The sequence below is a fragment of the Morone saxatilis genome, unplaced genomic scaffold (genome assembly GCF_004916995.1).
Source record: "Morone saxatilis isolate NCDOM2014 unplaced genomic scaffold, NCSU_SB_2.0 Contig16, whole genome shotgun sequence".
Lineage (NCBI taxonomy): Eukaryota > Metazoa > Chordata > Actinopteri > Moronidae > Morone > Morone saxatilis.
The window spans coordinates 11,449,494-11,458,869 of NW_023339718.1; positions in this window are offsets into that span (position 1 = coordinate 11,449,494).

The following is a 9,376-nucleotide window of genomic DNA, read 5'->3' on the forward strand; positions in this document are numbered from 1 at the left end:
ACAGATCTGTAAGCAGCGGTGCTCTCTGAGTGTGTGTGTGTGTGTGTGTGTGTGTGTGTGTGTGTGTTTGTGTCAGTGTCAGTGTCACAGTTCTTTAAGGACCTCCTGCCAACCAGCCATTGGTCAGGGAGTTGCCAAGGTTACCGAGCAGGGTGGCCCAGCTGTGTTTGGGTGACAGGACACAGACGCTGTGTTTGTGATTCCTCTCCCTCTCCAAGAGAGTGAGGTTGACTTTTCATGAACAAAGCTTTTCGGTCTCAAGGTTGCCTAAAGCTATGTGACTTGTATTTCTTACAGCCTCTCCATAATATACTGTATCCTTCATTTGCTTCCTTTTTGTCATCCCGTATAATTCCCTACTTTCATTCCGGTCCTGCTTGCATGTTCTAGGTTTGTTTCTCTGATGATTACATTCGTTCTTTTAAAGTCAAGATCGGGGGATTGTGCGTCTTAGCCAGTGTGATGACATGGTGCGGTTACGGAAGGGCTGTGGCAAGACCATTCATTAGATTTAAAAAAAATAATGTCATATTTATGTGTTTGTCATGTATTTTATTGGATTTGAATGAGATCTCTGCAGAGGCATAAGCTGGCTTGATATATATCTGTCACTGTGCCTGGGTATGACTGCTGCAATATCCTCTGTAATAACCCATCCTCAGCTAAGACCAGAAAATGGCCTTTTGGCTGCTGGGCTCTCTCATTTTCTGTATTTTCTAGTAGTGCAAATCACTCTGACAGGAATAAGAGAAAGCTCTTTTCCTGCAGAGTCTGATAGCTCATTAGGATTCAACACAACAAGCCCAAACAGCAAACATATTTTCCTGCTGTTACAATTCTCTGCCTGTGTGATGACAGTGTTTCTATGTTGTGACTCAGATTCAGGGAGAGCAGATGAAAAGACGAATACAGAAGAAGGAGAATTTTACTCTCCTTATTAAAGAAAGGAAATTGTAAGGTTTGAAAGAGACATTTGAAATAAGGGAATAATAGATGCTAAATAAAAAAGTAGAGAGATAGAGAAAGATAAATAGAAACCACCCTTGGCAATTGTGGCCATTAATTAAAAACTGGCATGTTTCTGAGAGACAAATCAGGCTAGATTCTAGAGACAGGAGGGAGACAAAGGAGGGAAAAAAGAAGATAAGTGTTTGCTTTAATAACAACAGAAATAAATGAAATAAGGGAGGAAAGAAATTGTTCTATAATCTATTTCTCTATCTATCTATTTATGTATCTGTATTTTCTTATCTGTCCATATCTAATTATGAAGCCTAATTGCTTTTTTATCTGTTTCTTTCTCTTCTATCAGCTAAAACTCAATAATCCATCTAACACCCACACAACCTTCTTACTCTCAAATCTGTTCTTTATCCACTCCCCCTTCTCTTCTCTCTCTTCCTCTCGATGTATGTTTTCCTCTCGTTCCCTTTTGTCCTGCTTTGCCCCTTGCATCTGTAATAATTACAGTAGCTATACATACATAGTGAATGTGTGTAGTAGAAACTCTATGATTCTCAGGAGAGAATTTGCTTATCGTTGTTCTGTAGTCTCACTGAGATAAACTCAGATTGGGGGATGGAATATAAGGATATAGTGCTGTTGTACTTGTTCTTAGGATTGATTATGGAAACAATTATGGAAACAGGTCTATGGCTATTTAGAAAGACACAGCAAAAGAAACAAATCGCAAAGAAATATTAAATATTAAAAGTCCACTATCTATTCTTAATAAGACAGCCTACCTGTATACCTGTAATATAAATGTTCAAACAACAGCCTATGGGCCAAATCTGGCACATCACCACACTATTGACCCCCTTTAAAATAAAAAAGATTTCGGTCTACATCAAAAATCTATACACGTTTCACACATGCAAAGAGTAACAACAGTGATGTCACAGTGTACTGCAGTAATATGAGAAATGAAACACCTGGAAATCAGAGAAAAAGTGACTTTCAGTGGGTGTTTATATAGAGTATATACAATTATAAAATATGGGTGCCCGGTTAGCTCAGTCTGGCGAAAAGCTGGCGACCCATATACGCAGTGGCCCAGGTTTGAGTCTGACCTGCGGCCCTTTGCTGCATTTCTTTTTTTCTCCTTTCCTGTCTCTTTACAGCTATCTCTATCAAATAAAGGCATAAATGGTCAAAAAAATAATACTTAAAAAAAAAAATTATAAAATATATGTATATAAAGAATAAAGGATGTTGTGTCTGTTGCACCTGTAGACCTGTGTTGGCTCCACTAATGGGTGTTGCTTCAGTGTATAGAAGCGTTTTAATAATGAAGAAACCCAGAAGTGTTGCTTAATTCACTTCCATACTGATCCTTCACTTTCATTTGATATCGTAACATTTTGTGCAGCTTTTTGTGTCACTTCAAACAGTTCTAGTGTTGATTTTGAAGTGGAGATCTAAAATTGCCTAAACAAAAGTAAACCTTGGTTTCCATTTGTTTTGCCAGGCAGTATATGAGAGGCTTAAAAGAATCCCATCCTTCCCCAACCTGACCAGGTTTTCTTCAATCTGTTCACATAGATTTGCTGGTTGCAACATCAGTGCACGTATTCATTCTGCAAAAAAAATCTCGCAATTTAATTCTCCTTGTGCTTGATAGAGACAAGCTTAAAGAGAGATGAAACCCCTCATCCTTCCAACCAACAGGAGAACAGCAAACACCTAATTTCATCTTCCACTTTCCTACTCAAAGTTATTCATTGCTGTGTGACTCAAACAAGCTCTAAAGAAAATTCTCTTGCCAAACACAAAGGCTTGCTTTAGAGTTTGTCCTAGTGGTATGCTTTAACATTTCAATAAAAAGTCGCTAAAAAGTTGAACCTTTGAGCAAACTTTTAAATGAAGATATAACTCAGTACATGAATAATAATTGTAATCTATTATATACTAGGTTTTCTGTTGTGAGTAAGTGCATGATTTGGATTTAGTTGAGTTTTATTTTTACAGCTCAGTAGTGATGACTGTTCAGAGGTTCAGTCTGGCTGAATCATGCTGCTCATTACACATTCTGTATGATTGAAAAGCATTAGTTTGCCTCTGATTACATCTCTTTCCTAATAAAAGACCTCCAATAATGAGCTTCATGGCCTTAATGATATCCCTCACACCCTCAACGAGACAATTCACCCTAATGAGCCAGAGAAGGAAGGTAGATGGCCATGTTTTGCTAGGAAATAATCGCACAAACAGGCAAATACTTAGTTCAGAGAAAATAAGCAGACAAAAAACAGAGATATACCTAAGAGATTTTGGTTTTGATACCCCATAATTTGGGAGGGAGACGTCAATTCCAAACCAGCTGTTGGCCGTGTAATTAAAATGTTTCAGCCACCTTTTTTTTAAGGCAATAGTATTAACATTTTTATCACTGTCTTGGATAGTGTTTTGTCTATTACTGAAGAAGATACATAAATACACATCATTAGTACATTTATAGGCCTGTAGGAGATTAAAATGCACTCAGAGATTGGCTGAGAGAATAATGGAGGAGAGCTGCACAAAAGCAATTAGGCCAATAGAAACACAAAGAGCAAAGTTGCTAAAGTTAGACACCAGTATAAATCAAAGGGGCCAAATGCTCCTGCTGAACAAAAAGAGAGAAAAATGAACTTTTTAAAGACATTTTTCATCTGCCTGGTCTGTGTCATGTCTAGCCAGATCTGCGACCTAAAGCTAGCCATTAGATAACATCTTAATTTCCAAGATAAAAAGAGGATAAAAAAGAAAAATGGAGAATGAATCACTGTAACTCCCCTGCGTTTTGTTTTGAGGAGGAAGCTGCAAGTTCAATTACTGGATTGTAGATAAATTAGGGGGACAAAGTAGGGGGTGGAGGGAGAAAAAGAAAGCATGATATAAATGGTTTTGGTGGCGGGATATCTGGTTACAACTGACCTCTCTTTCTTATCCTCACCTCACCCTCGCCCATTCCATTGCTCATTCTTTCCTCCCCTCCTCCTCCTTGGCATCCTTTAGCTAGGTTTTTGCTGTCTTCCTTTCTCTTCACTGGTCTCATTCTCAATGGAAAGCATCTCCTTTTCTTCTCAGTTGTTTCTCTCTCTTATATCTCCTGCCTGCTTTCTTTCACCGCTGTCCTTGTTTTCTGTCCCCTTTTCTTTCTGTTCCTGTTGCATGCTCATTTTTTGCCTCTTTTGTTCTTACACTCTCTCTATTTTGTTTCTCCGTCTGTGTTTTCATCAACTTCCTCTTTCGTACCCCTTCCCTTTATTCTCTTCTCTGCCCCTTTGGTCCTGGGATCCTGGCCAGTATGAATGTGTTTTCTCATCAATCCTGCCCTTTCTGTCTCTTTCTCTTGTCTCCCTCCATCACTCTCTCTACTGTCCTCTCATTTTCATGCAGCTTGCTAGACAGCCCTGGTCTGTGTTTTTATCTCTGTCTGTGGGAGAGAAGGTGGCCTAGTGCCAGCAACTAATGGACTTTTGGAAAACACAGACAGCCATGCATCACAGTCCGCGAAACTAGGGAGAGAGGGAGGAAGGATTTGGAGTGTGGCCGAAGGGAGAGTGGTTTTAGAGGGACATACAAGGGACAGAGTGGTGGTAAGAGATTTCTCTAAAGCAACACAGGGAAAATATCCCAATATATCTAATCAATAATAAGATCTATAACCCATTTTCACCTGCTTAAAGATGCAACTCTGCACAACATTTACTATTATTTACCCACACAACCTTGTCAGCCAGCCTCGGCATGGTCATGCAAACTAAGAAGTTGATCATTGTAATATTCAGTGTTGCTAAATTTCAACGTGGTTGCCAGAAATAAATCAAGAGTGGTAGCAAGAAGTATCTTATCAAAGAAATGGCCGAGGCAGAAGTTTGTGAGTGAAAAAACTAATCTCACAGTTCAAAGAAAGTTTTTACAGATGAAAAACAGAACATACAAAAATGTGGAGCCTGAGGTGTCACTGACAAAAAAAATTGTAATTCATGCTCTACGCTTAATAATTTGTGCTCTCAAGTTTTATAATTTGTGCTCTTGAATGAGTTATTTGTGCTTTCCATTTAATAATCAATGTGTGCATATTACTTAATTTATATTCTCAGTTTTATAGTGTTTTTGGCATGAGACCGCCACTTTCCAGCTTTTTCTCTGGCCCACTCGCTGTGCAAACAAAGCCACCCCTTAATGAAAAAATATAGAGTAGCTGTATCATTAACTAGGCTGCCTCTGCACAGGGGACAACATCTGAACATCAGGCTCTTTTCCCCACATATTCCAGCCCAGAGACACAAGGCGCATTTTTGTGGCTTTAGATGGCAGAGGCACACACACAGGCCTCACACACAGACCCCTCTTAAGTCACTATACATTTAATCTATGCTGAGTTGAGTTTCTCTTTGCTTTGCAATTTTAATGAGTTTGTAATACATTAGATTAATACATTTTACCTGTTGGTCACGCTGATTGCCAGGAATCCCGCTGCTAATTGGAGGTGATACAGTCTTCATTTAAAAGTTCCTTATTGTGCTGTTTTGGGGCTCCACTCTGGCGTTTTATTTTTTACGTTGGTCCTTTCTGTTCTAATATCATACTGGCAATGACACTGATCCAGTGCATTAATATTACCTTGTAATATATACTCATTAACTGTGCCCTACTTAACTTTATGTCTCCAACAAGCCAGATCGTGTTATGTTGTTCCTGCTCCTGTGTGATGGCAACAGGTATTTAATAGCTGATATAAAAGGGGTTATTCAGTGAACATAGACTCAGCAAAGTGAAACAGACTAAACTCAACATACATGAAGGATTTTTGGATAGGTCTGTGTCGGTGTCCGCACTTCCTCCAACTGAAGCTACATAGATTTATCTGTATTGACCAATCTTGCAGATGCAATACAGCGGTTAGACATTTTCCTGTGTGCAGAGGCAGCAGTTAACCTACACAGCAATTGTATTTTCTTCTGACTTTGTGGCTTTGTCTAGGTGCCAAGATAGTGAGAGACAGAGCTTCAAAGCACCTGCCTCACACCAAAAACAAGCCTGCTACCTTGAGAAAGCTTATCTCTGTGTTCATCATCATCATCCCAAGTGTGCATGTCAGTGCTGCAGTTTTGTTCTATAAAACTTTGGACCTCTACCTCCTAAAAAATGGGAAAGTAGCTTATGAAAAGATGTGAGAGATCCATGGGGGTATAATCAAATTGGTGAATATTAATAGAAACTCACCAAGAAATGAATGATTTACAGTTAATGTGCCCCGAGAAAAAAAATCTGTCTAGAGAGCCTAAATAGAACGGCTTTTTTGTCGAGTGAGAGGATTCAAGTGAAGCCCTGCTCATACTGTACCACATCTACAAAACTTTTCTCAGAAGCCCACTGGATGTATGTTCACAGTAACACAACCTCTGGCCATCTAAAGAGAACAGAAAGGTTTTCATGTTTTATCTTCACTAATCGCAAAGCATTGAGATGTCCAAGAGAGATGTCCAGCACCTCATTGAATAGTTTCCCATATGGACGCAAGTACCAAGCAGCTTTATTTTATTTGAAAGGCACCTCCGGAGGAAGAAAAGGAGAGATAAGACTGTTATAGCTTTAGGCTGAGCAGGTGGAATAAACTCTAGTGTCTAGGTCACATCTCGAGTTGGAGAGAATTGAAAGCATGTATGTGTGTTCAGGTGCACACGCACATACTGTATACAGGGACTTTCACAATAGTTATAGCAAAGATCATTCCCTTACTGCACTTGCTCCCTTCATGGGGGCATGTGGTTGACACTGAAATATATCTGTAATGGCCAAGTGCAGGCCTTCAATGCCAAACTCAGCGAGTTTCACAGCAGACCCAATCAAGCTGCAAGGCATGCATTTCCAAGTATACCTTCAGCCTGTGAGGACAGAAACTGTCATTTGCATTGACGATGTTAGCATTCAACTCAGGTCTGGCTTGAACTCTGAGGCAGGCTTATTTGAACTGTATGCATAAAGAAATGAATTCTGAGCAATCTAGTGTCTGATCTTTCCCTTCCTTCTGTCAATTGTTTGTGTTGACTAAATGAGTGGAGGCAAACAGAATATTTCCACTCTGTCTCAATGTTTACATGTGCAACAGTGACTGGAAGCCTTTGAGGGGTCAGAGTCACTGTTGGGATGGAAGGATAAAGGATGGTGAAGCAGCATTATAATAGCAGATGCTTTAAAATTTCAACAAATTCATAGGACCAATGGGGCGGTATGATCTGGAAGATTCATTTTAGCAAACACCAGCTGTTCATTAATTTTGTGTGAGTGTGGCTGTGGAGCCACTCAAATTAACAGAACTGCTGTAGTATTGGCACAGTATGTCAGTCAGCTTGCTAACTGATAGCGAGGTTCTTTTTTCCAATGTCAGATCTTCTGTGTGAGGCTTACTGACATTAATTTACTTCAACAGTTTTTTTTAGGTCCTACAGGTGAAATTTCTGCAGAAATTCAAATTATTCTGCGATAAATAGCAACTGTTGAGAAGAAAAAATTCACTCCATTTAATTACCCTCGGGAGTAGACGGAGCTACAGTGACTGATGGTGTGAGAGCGCTCGCGCACCTAAATCTGTTGCTGGAGAAGCATCTGAGTGTATCAGTCATCATTTTCTCTCCTTGCCTTCATAAGTATTTCTTTCCCAGGGTTCCAATTAAAACTCCTCCAAATCAGACTGTATTGCTTCCACATTAACATATGCAAGGTTTTTTTTATATATACAAGTGTTATGATAAGCTGAAGCTTCAACAGAAATCCAGTCTATAAAAGAATCTTTTGGTGCACACACAAAATCCGCCTGCAATATGTGCCAGTGTTTTCCTTAGCAATTATTCCTTGGTGGTGTGGAAGGGTCTGTACTGACACCATTTGGCACCAAAACTCACCACTGAAACCATTGGCTGATGAACTTAATTTAGGAGGGCTGGCAGCTCCTCTGTGGTGGGCCGAACACTGCAGCCTGCATTTAATCAGGCCTTTATATTCTCAAAACTACTGTGGAAGCTAAGGTGTTAAACTGGCAGAAGACATCCATGATCCTGTCTTGATGCTGAAGCTCCAGAGTGTTGACCATGGAGTTGTTAAAGTGGTACGTTGTAATTTTAGCTTCTTTGGACTATGATCTCTGGGGAGTGATTTGCTCCTGTTTGTGAAGCATTTGGGATCAACATCAACACTTATATGGCCATGGTTTATCTTCAAAAAAGATGTCCTGTGCGCTTCAAATCAGGATATTGGGCATTTTCCTAACGGATGATTTCATGTATCTATGCTGATCTTTCTCACAAGCAGTATAATTGTGAAATTAAACACCCCATAAGTGAAGTGGCTACTCAGAGGGTTTAAGTCAAGTGCAGTGACTGCTGACTGTGGCAGTTAAGAGAGCCACAAAGCAAAAAGTTTTAATTAACTTGTTTTCCTTCTGACACTTACCAGTGGTCATGAAATTTTGAGAAGTGTAGACATTTGCTAGCTGTTAAATGAGGCTTCCTCTGCAGGGTATCCGCTCTCATTCAGGCTGAGGAGCTCAGTAATCTGGGACGACCGAGGAGCAAGGTGGCAGAAACAGTTCACACATTTAGCATGTCCAATGAGCTTGATTGAGTGGATGGGGAGAAAAGGGAGAGACCCACTGAAGTAGGACCTGCTCATTGATAAGTGGATGGAAAATGGATGGATGGATGGATGGAGACATTCTTTCTCTTAAAGGGTCATGTCCTGTTATGCCAGTACTGGCATAATTCTCCTCCTTGGCTCTGAATTTTGAGCAATGTGTGTTCCACTACAGCATAACTACACAAAACCATAGCAGAAAGAAATCAGAAAAGTGAACTGGCACCGCAGTGAGAGGATGAGATGGAAAGCTCTCTGGACCATTTTCATTTCTGTATTTGAACCTGAAAGCAGTGACGTGAGCACGTTGCATGCAAATAGAAGTGTTGTGTTTGTCTGTGTTAGAGATTGTAAGCCTCATGTAAAATCGTTTGAAGGTCACTTTTTTTATACTAAAAATGCAAAATATTCCAGGTGTTAGTAATGAGCTTATTGATATGCTTATGACTGAGATGAAGCCTGACAGATACTTGCATGTTCAGCTTCCTCTATCTCATCTGCAAGTCTCAACATGCTTTGTATTTTCTTCACATTTAACTTACACTGCACTCACGTCTGTCTCCCTCCGTCACCGTCATGAACAGATTTCATTTCTCTTTCTTTCTCTCTTTTTCAAGCTGTTTCTGTTGCCTGTAGCATTCCTTTACTTGGCCGCCCTGCTGTGCAGTGGTCTTGACGGTGTTGATTTATTTATTTCTTTCCCTTTTTAAAGACGAGATCAAAGAAACAAAGAAAACTAAATGCAGAATAAGAG